The following is an 11161-nucleotide window of genomic DNA, read 5'->3' as shown; positions in this document are numbered from 1 at the left end:
ACTGTTATATTTTGGCTTGTGATATAGAGGTAATGCCGTCCAGGTTTTTGCCTTACCAAGTTTGAACACATCTGTTACGTTACAGAAAAAGTTTATATCACAATATTACCTGATCAGACCTGCACATAAAGTTTAACACACATGGACTAACTTGAATACAGAGTATGACTTGAATACCGAGTCAGACACTTTTGCATCACTTTCCTCATTAGTAAATCTTTTCCCTCTCAGTGTCACAAGTTGTTCAGTGGAGGCCTAGAGGTTCCAAATCTATGCACTATTGAAATTCAGGATGTTCCTCCACCTAATGTATTGTGCTAACTGGTGTCTGGCGAATGTTATCCGCTTGACAGCATTCATAACCTCCCTCAGGGAAGCCCTGCAAACTGGCAGCATCGCTGCTGATTGGAATTCAGATGGTATTATATCTCCTGGAAAATTTGTTACCACTTCCAGTAAAAGCCTTTCAAAATGTACATTCCCTATAGGCCATTCTTGATGCCATGAATCTTAAAATGTAATACATAAAATGTAGTGTAAATTTGATATCTTTCACAGCCTATCTGTATAATGCCTGTGTATATACAATCACAGTTAGTGCCTTTAGTAGTGATGTGTTTGTTCTTTTGAAATGTTTGACAATGATCTCTTCTGTATTGCAAACCATTCTGGACCAGCACAGTATGTAGAAAGTAAGGAAGTTCTATAGAAGAAAGCAATAAACATGTCATTTGTATAGGAAACAGCTGTATTGTATATGTCTTACCATACATGTGGATGTTTCTTCCATTCATATAAAGTACCCTGAACTTATTGTGGTAGCAGTTTTGAAATTCTACAGATATCTCAGAATGGATGAAGCCAAAACTTGTTGAAGAATCAGCCTGCAGAGTTTGATGATATAAAGATATAGGACGTATCATTACATCTTCTATGCCTACCAAGTAGCTTTGCTGGCACAACACCTTAAGGGAGGGTGACCTAAAGATGCATGATATGCTGATACGTCGTACAATTTGTATGTAAAGTACAAGTGAATGATAACACAGTATGCAGGTTATCTTTCATTCTGCTGTTTGACACCATTCTAACTTCTAGTTCTACCAAACTTTTTTCATGTGTACATGCTTTAGACGTTCTGTTATTGTATGGACCATTTCATATGCCAATTATTATTCATGGAATATCAAAAGACAGTTCTGTGATGAAATATATTTGGATTACTTTCAAACATGTATGATTTGAAAGTCCCATCCGTGCCTACTCCTTGAATACCTCTGCACCATAGGACCCTAGCCTACAAATGCACGAAGTCGTGCTTTGGGAAGTCAATCTTGCCAGTGTCTAGGATATTCTTAACCCTCGGAGGTCAACTTTAAAGCATGTTTTCACCCAGAGAATACATTACATACCCCCGGCAGTTTGTGCTGTGTTATCCGTCATGTTCTTTCTGTGTTGGAAAGACCATTTCCTTGAGAGGATATTTTGAAGTTGAAAAGCTTCAGTCAAAATGTTTGAGAACGGGTCCGTGCCATCAATTTTGATGATACCCTATAAAGCTGCTGGAGTCTTTATGATTTATCAAAGTGGAGCATTATCGAGCCTGGTGCTTTGGAAACTCTGGGAAAACAGCAGTGAGGAGTCATTTATCACAGACTTGTATCTGCCAGAAAGGCTCTCCTGAAGGTGTGTGGTAGAGAGAGCCAATTTCCTGCGCTGTGTCGGAGAGTGAAGGAAACGTGACCCAAGAATCAGGTTGCCTTCCATCATTGCCGCCCCTTCAGGCATCCAGAGCCGTACTTAAGCGACCCTATTTTTCTAACATCTCCCAACTGTCACCTTGTAACGTATCCTGAGAAGAGACGTTTCCTCACTTGTAATTTGAACATGTTGCTATCGTCAAAACAAGACTTGACTTAGGGTAGAGTTATAAATGATGTGTCAAGCTTATCATAGAGAGAGAGTTGCTTTGTGTATGTATCTAAACGTTGTAGGCAATGCATGATAAATTACCGTCTCATGCTAATACACGTAGTCAAAGAATCACTGGATGGCAACAAGGGTAGACATTACTAGTATGGATTGACAGGTACTAATTCCAACGCTGACCAAGTGACTGAGTGGCCTCTCAGTTGTCTGTTTATAATATTGTTGATAACTTTATTTGAAAGTGTAAAGTATAATTTAAAATCTACTTGTCATCTGAATGTGTACACATAAAGGTTCATGTATGTCCCAGCTAGATATTGCTATTAATAATTTGGTAACATCATCAGGAACTGATACTTTGACATTTATAGAAGATACATTGTAGGAGATGTAACCATTAACCACTACAGGTACATTTTCCGATAAAAGAAACTTCAGCAAGACATCTGTTTGCCATTGTTTCAAAGTTTTGTATGACAGTGGATTTGCATATTATCTATTAAGACAGATATTAATCCAAAGTATATACAAATGTAGTTTCTAGAGAAGATTTGCACAATCCTTTTACAAAGTTTCTTGTCACAGAAGAACTATCGATCATAGAATCATTTGTAATTTGAAGCTGCTAATGAGTCTGTGATTTCCATTAAGCCTTATGGTTCTGTTGGCTTCAGTCCAGTTAAGCTGTCTGGTTCTCTTCAGAATGTTGTGATCACTGATCACTGAGTTACATGCATGTTTAATTGATACCTTTCATCGTCAGTATACATGTACTGTTTGGGGGATGTCTGCATGTCTATGCATGTGTGCTTCCAGATATATGTGGTCACCAGAACTTAGAAACTTCTAGACGGGTTACAGTATTTTGGTATGTGGGAAGGTTTTGGGAAGACAAAAAGTAAAGGTCAAGTTTGGGCCTCCCGGCGAGTGTCCTTGGTACTACAGCAGAACTTCAAGTTTGTGTATTTTTTGCCATGGACATGTACAGTTATGGTTCTGTTTTTTTATATGGCAGATAGCTTTTGATAAGTAATTTAGATTTGGGCCTCCTAGCAGCTACAGCAGGTTGTCAATCCTGTACATAGAGACTGCAGAAATATTTTCTTAAATCATTATATGACTAAAGCTGAAATTGAAATTAGGATAAACTGAATCCACAAAGCTGCATTATGATGCATTGTACTTCTAAAGTTTATCGCAACATACTAGTATGCCTTGTTTATCACATTGAATTTCATAAAGTAGAGACCTGCATTAACTGTGTGGGTGGAGCCATATTCATTGCATGCCTCACTCACACACTTGCCATCCTTGAACCCAGGACACCTCAACCTGCCACTCAAATAATATATTTAACACACAATGAGACAAACAAACAGATGGAAAACCAGTATCTCCATGTTTACATAGGTCACAATCTTTCCAATGGTATTGTAATGTGATCAACCAAAATCAAGTTTTCAAACTTTACGAGTTTGTATAATGGTCGTCCCTCATTGAAAGTCACAACATCTTCTCATGATGTCAATGTGTAACATTACCGTTCTCCCTTCCTGTGAGACCGCAAAGTGCGTCTAACTCTACGGCAAGGCAAACAAACTGCACTCAGACATTCAAATGCCAAAATTTGTCCACCATACTGTGTCATTATACTCCCAGGTCCAATTTCAAATGGCATTCTAGTGCTTTATTGCTCTGTCATTGAAAGGCGCCACAAAGTGATTTACAAGAATGTGATTATTTTCCAAATCTCTGTGGTGAAAGTACTATGTAGTTATGGATTTGACTAGGGGATGTGTCTGGGCCGAGTGCAATTTTCCCAATCAGTAATCAAGGAAAATATAGGAGAGAAATGTTTGACTTTTATGACCCTTTAAGTAAAAGAAAGGTAACCTTTGTAAGATGCAAAAATTGAATCATTTGACTTTTATCCAGCCAGGAGATTGGCCATTTTTCTGATGCTGGCTTGTAGAATTCATCAAAACTGCCATAACTTATACAATGTAAGTTAGTCAGATAGAAGCAGGAGAATTGCAACATGGTTGGAAAGGGGTTTCTGACCATTTTGAAGTTTTATGGAATAGAAATATTGATGGGGATAAATTGTTGTCTTTGGAGATTGATGTCCAGATACACAAAATTCCTTTCAAGTTCTTTACTTCTTGTTGCTTTGCTTTGCTTTGCGTTGTTTTGTTTTTCAAAGCTTCTAATTATTGGTCTCAATTCTATTGCCAGAACACATTGTATTGTCCTTTTATCAGATTTGACCATTCAAAAATCAAATTAAGATATTCTATATGTAAATTAGCAATTCCACAAACATCCGTCATTTTATTGCTGACAAAATCTTAAAAAATTAAAGTTATAATTGATAATGCGATGGATTTTTATTTCTTTCAATGAACTGTTTGATGTTTTTTGATTCGCAGTTCAGTCACAAATTCAGGAAAATGTATTATTTCAACCTATTAATATTATTAATTCTCTCAGCTTTTATGCAAATGCTGTGCACACAGGCAAAGAAGTGCTTTTAGATTTTAGACTAATGCATGGCCAAAAGAAATCTATTATTGATTTTTACATCTGAGACTGGTGCATGGGAACGTTTAATAAAAATTAATTGCTGTTTTTCCAATTGTTCAGAAACTGTTTTTCCCCTCAGCAAGGAGTATTTCCCTGGGCCATTAGTACATGTAATTGTAAGGAAAACTTGGCAGCAAGATGTATCAAACATACACAGTTTATACAGCATTGCAATGTCTTCTTTTTTTGCAATTTATGTGTTTATCTGTTCAGGACAGAAAGAGGAATGAGGAAAGGAAACAACGATACAAGGATAGAAATGAAAGAAAGACAGGGAAATGACAGAAGGTAAGAAGCAATGGAAGAAGAACAGTTACTGTAGCTTTGTAACCTTCTCACCATTGTTCAACCCCATAACCAAAATGGTACCAGAAGGCATGTTTGGTATTAATGTTTGGTACTAATTTATGTATCTATCTACGAGAATGAACACAATAGTTCAAAGTGTTTTGAAGAAGTCAAAAGAATAAAGAAAGTAATGATTTTGTTGTCTAAACACCTACAATTTGCAACTGAACTTAGTTGCAAATGTTTGTTTAACTTCATGATGACCCTATCATACTGTGAAGCTGCCCATTGCACCCCACTGAGGCAGTTGCAGAGAGGTACTATCTGTTCCACTTAGCCAGTGAAGGCAACCAGAAGTTCCTTCTCCATTCCCTGTGTGACTTGAGCCGTCTCCTGTAGATAAGTCAAAGGTCGGCCTACATCAAGGAGGGAAGTAAAAGGTCTGCAGAGAGACAGGGCTTTTATAGAACACACTCTATTGGCTCCCTGCTTAGCATCACAGGAATAAGAACAATTATCTACGGCTCACTAAATGTCTTTGACTTCCATTAGATGCAGAGCTCCACTTGAACACTGGCCGTGGCATTTACTGTTGGCTCAGCTCTGGGCTAGTTCATCCTTGGGAAGGATGTCAGGATTTTCTAGACCGCTGTGTCCACTGTTTAATGAAGACTATGAGAACCTAAGCCTTAAGCTTGTTAAGTCGTAGCTCTTTGTTCTCCAAGCCCGCGCTTGTCATCAACAATTCTCACTATGCGGACTTCACCCTGGCTGTAAGCAGCAGACTCAATACCCTTTCAGGAGATAGTGTCCTGGGGGATATCGTCCCAATCTTCCCGCATGGTTGCCCACTGTCGGGAGCATCTCCACAGCTCCGTATTGATTGGGGAGGGCGGGCGCTCTCGGCAGACTGACGCCACCGTTATTATGCCATAATGATTCCCTGCAAGGTGTGATTGCTCCCACTGATGGACAGTTGCTTGATCCGGAATGATCCATGCTTGGAAATGTCGTCTGCTTTTATGTGAGAAGGGTTTGGATGCTTCACAGAGTTGTGGCTTTAAAAGCATACTTTAGTCATTTCCCCAAACACAGTCACATTCTCTTACCTTCCATTCCATTTCAGTCAAAAGTGAGAATGTGTAGCTATTATGACTACTTTACAACAGAATTGTCCATAAAACTTGCAGACTTGGTTTCCTCCGTTCAAATTGTCCATACTTTTTACTCCCAGTTATTCTGAATTCTCACGTCTCTTATCCCTTTTATGGAGACTTTCCCACAATTATTGTCTGGTCGAAGAGAAGAAACAGCCCTTCATTTCAGTTTTAACACGTTTTTGTGACTCTGAATTTTCTGTGTTTTTATTCTTTTCCTCTTCCTTGTAAGGTTTTATTAACAAAGGATGATTTGGTCATCAGACATCTACATGTATCTGTGAACTTTTTACTATGAACTTTTTACAATGTACATGTCATCCCGAAGTGGATGCCAGTAAAAGAGTATATGGGCTTTTCTCTTGAACTGAAGCCTTGCCAGTTTTACGCAAGATAATGATGATACCACATCTGACTCTTCTCTGGTTTAATCAAAGGTGTACACCTAAATGTGCTTTGTGCAATTAAGCACAGTGATGTTGTACATGTATGTGCCTCTCAGGGTATAGCCAAGTCTATTTCTAGCTCCTATCTACCTGTAAGTTGCAGTAGCCAAGTTGCTGAGTCAGCCAAGGTCTATCTATTTGGTTACCAAGAATTTTTTGGTGTAAATTGTCAATCTTCTGCCTGCTTCCCAACCTCCCCTTACAAGTTCATTATTACACACGTCCAGTGAAGGATCAGCCTGTGAAGCACCTGCAATTATCCTACATTACATCCCTGTCTATTGTACCTATCACTTTGTTTGCACAGATAGAATATTGGACATGATCTTGGTCAGCTAGCAGCCCTGGGGACCTGATCAGGATAGCAGGGCGGGGTCAGCACCCCAGTTTCTCTGAAGTTGCTCTTAGGAAGTCAAAGGTTGTGGAGAGGTTTTGTGGCTGAGTTTGTTTGATCTTGAGGAATAGCTTTTCTTCTTTGGAATCACAACTAATATGTAGACTACTGACATTGAGTGTACTAAATGTACTGTACATCTGCTGCAGACATTTAGATGTACATGTAGCTATATTGTTAGGTTTCCTTGTCAGTCTGTAACAGACTGGTTTTTTTTTCGAAACAGATGATATGTAGAAGTTAATGTCACAGTGTTAGAAGAGAGTTCTTCTATTCATCTTGAATGATGAAACTTTCAACAGTTGTTCTCTGATCCACTGTCTTGTATTCATTCTCAACAATATGCTTTTTATGCTATCCTTTGAAGTCTGTCAGAACACAATTTCCTTTCAATCTAACAAAAGAAAAGTTTACAACAATTTTTTTAATACATTTATTCAGTCATGGAAATATTTATTGTATATGACATTGTATAGATGCCACGCTCAATTCATATTGCATGGATTCTGAGCTATTCGACTGTCACCTTTGCTTGACGGTTCCATGGTTTTGTGAGTCCAAATAAAATCCTTTTATTAATCCTAAGTCTCTGCAACTGTTCTCTCTTGGACCAAATCCAATATAGACCTGTTTCCTTTTTGTTATACAGTCTGAGCCCAGTGTACCATGAACATGAAATAAATGGTTTTGTATTATGCATATCACTTTTACTACTGCACCGGCTACAAGCAGTTCATCAATTAAGCATAGGTACTTGAGTTACACTGAATGTTCCATTCTATTTGAACAGAACTTATGGAGAAGTCATGACTGCTTTATGTCGTGATGGAGTGAAACCATTAATATTTTATCTGTGCCGCGAAGTGACACCAATATCCAGCGTAACCTAATCATGACATATCAGCGATATTAATGTCAATCTCTAGACAGAAATGTGGCCTCAGTGCCAAGTTTAAAGGTGACAAGGGCACCAAATTAACAATTAGTTTTCCTTCTGTTATCAAAGCTGCGCTAAAGCAATTTGTAAGTGATATATGGTGGGGTGCAGTTTGTGCATTGATTATGCACGGCCTTGTCCGTGCTTGTAAATTGAGTTTTGATAGAGAAATGGGGTTTTACCGCATGTTGTGGCACGTCTTTGTGTGATCCTAGGCACTTTGTTGATTTGTTATATTTGCGTGTCATGCCAGGAGAGACTGAATACATGTACGATCACATTTGAACAATTCTGCTGTTCCTTACTCCCTGCTTGATGTATTCGAAAGGAAACTTTGACTTGGTGTGGTCTCAAATGAATATCCTGATTTAGTGATTTTGTACCCAAGCTGTGGCTGTATGGCGACATGCACTCATGTCAGCTACAAAAAAGTTTGAAGACCTGAAACTCTGAATTCATGAGGTGTAGAATAGGCTTGGACTGGATATCAGTGAGTGGAAACTGTATTGGCTTCCCTATTACTGGCATCATCTCCCATCCACAGGTCCTGATAGAACATCCCAATAATGAAGAGCCTCTCTGCCACATGTGATTCTTACCTGGTCCCGTGACGTACTTAACCTATTCTAGCCTAACAAGTTAACTCCATACCCTTTCAAGGGAGAATTTGTTTTAAAGACATGATTTGCATACTAAAGGAAAGAACGAGGGCATCAATATAAAACTAGGACGGGAAAGGTTAATCTCAGTCTTCCTTTGAAATATACTCAAACCCTATCATGATACATTACATCATTTATGCCTAGACTAATGGTAATGGTAATCAAGAACACTAATGGCATTAAACATACAGTACTGTATTATGTATGTCTCAGTTGGGCTTTTCTAAAGGACTGTGCAACCTTGTGCACCATTTGCTTCCTTTTGATTCTGACTTACTGATAAAGCAAAATGTATCATGCTCAAGAAAGTTATTTAACATATTGCCCGACTTGCAGACTACGTTCTTCTCTTTGTACCTTTTTGCCAAATCATTACTGCTTGGATGGATGCCAAGAGACAACATGGTGCTTTCCTCCGGCCCGTAGATTGTTCCGTATTGATCGTATGGATGCTTAAGTGTTGTGAAAGTCAGTGAAGCATATGCTTCCCACAGTGACAATCTATCCTGTGAACTTCACATCGATACCTAAAGCAGAGATCAACCTGCCACCAGGTGAATCCCCACCTCCAACCTTGTCCACCCCATTCTATTCCTCCCTATTAAGAAAACCGGTATTAACGGACCATGTTTAGTACCCAGTATGAATCACGACCGTCGGCTGAATATGCAGCCACTCAGCCATGCCGGTGTCCAATATTTAGAACGGACAGTCCCCTTTGTCTGCAACATTGTGGAGGCAAATAGCAGGATAATAGAATTAGGCGGAAGAACACAAAACCCAATCAGACCACCTCATTTTTATAAATTGTACATCCCAAAACTAATTCTGGCACGTACATCATGGGAATAATGTGCACACATTGCCATATGGTGTAGCTTTGAAAAAGAACTAACTTAAACAATCTGTTTGTCCATAAAATCAAACGATTTTGCATGGGTTAGTAGCAAACACCCCAAAAATGGGTGTCAGATTGTGACAAAGTGCCTCATTAAAGAATCAGTTGTATATTGGGAAGCAGATTTTGTTAGGAGCCAGAGAGATAATTAATCTGGTATCAGGGCGCCTTGGGAGTTAATTACATCAGCGGCAATGTGGACTTTGAGGTTTGGACTTTCCCAGGAAGCTTTTAAAACACAAGTCCAGGATTGATCTAGATAGAGAATCATGATGGTGCAGTGGGAGCACGCACCTGAGACTAGAGAAAGGCACGACATCACGGTTTGGGACGTAAGGAGAAAACTGGCTTGATACAACAAGCCAGGAGCTCATTAACAGGGAAATGCAGCTCATCTATTACTGAGTCTGAGCCTGTCAGTTTCTGTCCTGTTAGAGGGTCCGCCTCTTTACAGACCCACGGGTGACCCTGATTACCATGGCGATGGCCATTGTTCAACCAAGTGAGAAATCCACTCAGAAGTGCCCACGCTGTTGGTGGAGGAAGTGGGGAGAGAGTTATAGCTCGGAGGGCAGCGAGGTTTACCCCCAGAGTGCACGGGGTGTCACGGACGAGTTTTGACGGGCGGAGGGTGATGGTCGGAAAACGCTTGCCTAATTGCCTGTTGTAGCAATCATGGGGGCAATTTTTCCCCGTCCGAATGAATAATGCATGCGGGCCAGCCCACTGGACCTGACGTCACACTCTCTCCCCATTTAGATCAAGATTAGGGAATTTCCGATGGTCAGGAGATCACAGAACTATTGTTACCCTCGTCAGGAGGCTGTCCCTGCCCTCCTTTGTAGGATTGCGTCAAGCATGCGTATGAGCGCCCAAACAGATGTCTAGGTAGTACTCCGTCACGTTGTTCATTCTGCTGGGGCATCCCAAGCACGATTAGGCGTACAATATTCTGTGTGTAGGCAAAGCAAGACGGACGTTCAGGATGGAGAGTGGCTGCAGTTTTAGCTTGAGTCCGACTCGACTCCTGCGCTTGCATAGCAAGAGAAATATGGCCAAGGCACGGTATCTCTTCAGCTCCAACAGCCGGTAAGTTGTTTTAACGAGTAGGCCTGTACCTAGGTCACCTCCACAATGGTTAATGTATCTGATGTTAGAAGTATTTTTGGCACAGCTGGGTATGGATGCCTAGGGCCCTATACTGGGGAAAAGTTGTCTGTGTAATTGCAGGTTGACATAATGTCTGTTGGGTCAAGTGTCCTAGGTAGAAGCAATATTTTACTGCAGGGAGGTGCTTAATCTTACATAACAATCCGACTTTTGTATGGGTTGTTGTGTTGAACTAAATGCAAAATTCTGAAACTAAAATTCTAATGGTTTTGCTAGAGTAGTAGTAGTACAATGTAGTTAGGAAAGTACTGTAACTGGAATGATTTTCTTCATAAACAAAGGTTTATTTTGTGAACAGATTGTGATGGATGAGATTGTTAGGTTTGTAGTTATCTCTGATGTAAGGGTTATTTGGGGATCACTGTAACACCCCTCTTTAGAAAGCTGATGATATTGTTTTGCTGTGCCCTTGTCGGTTGAAAATTTGTGGACACCTTAACAAAGTGTTTTAAGGTAAAAACAGTAGCGAAATCTGCAGTGGTGCATTCTGAAATCCATTTACAGGCCCTGCTGCTGTACAAAATTGATTTTCTGAGAAGACTTATGCAGGAAAGTCTAAAGCTGTGAGGTGGCTCTCTCGCTGCTGCTGCTGTAATCAATGCTAATTCACCCATTCCACAGTATAGCAGGTGGTATGAGTGATTGAGCTATGGCCATACCCAGCTCAGATGGGGTGATAAGCTATCTCTCCCAATGT

General features: G+C 39.9%; 1 long non-coding RNA gene across 1 annotated transcript in view; it reads left to right on the top strand.

Moving 5' to 3' along the window:
* LOC118418828 overlaps positions 1-4803 on the top strand; it is a 25641-nt gene extending 20838 nt beyond the window's left edge. Inside the window, exon 3 of the long non-coding RNA XR_004831541.1 lies at positions 4726-4803. This is a non-coding gene — a long non-coding RNA (uncharacterized LOC118418828). The remainder of the gene's footprint in view (positions 1-4725) is intronic.
* Positions 4804-11161: the final 6358 nt, after the last annotated feature.

Source organism: Branchiostoma floridae, chromosome 7 (assembly GCF_000003815.2).
Source record: "Branchiostoma floridae strain S238N-H82 chromosome 7, Bfl_VNyyK, whole genome shotgun sequence".
Taxonomy (NCBI): Eukaryota; Metazoa; Chordata; class Leptocardii; order Amphioxiformes; family Branchiostomatidae; genus Branchiostoma; species Branchiostoma floridae.
This window is presented reverse-complemented; position numbering and strand designations above follow the sequence as displayed.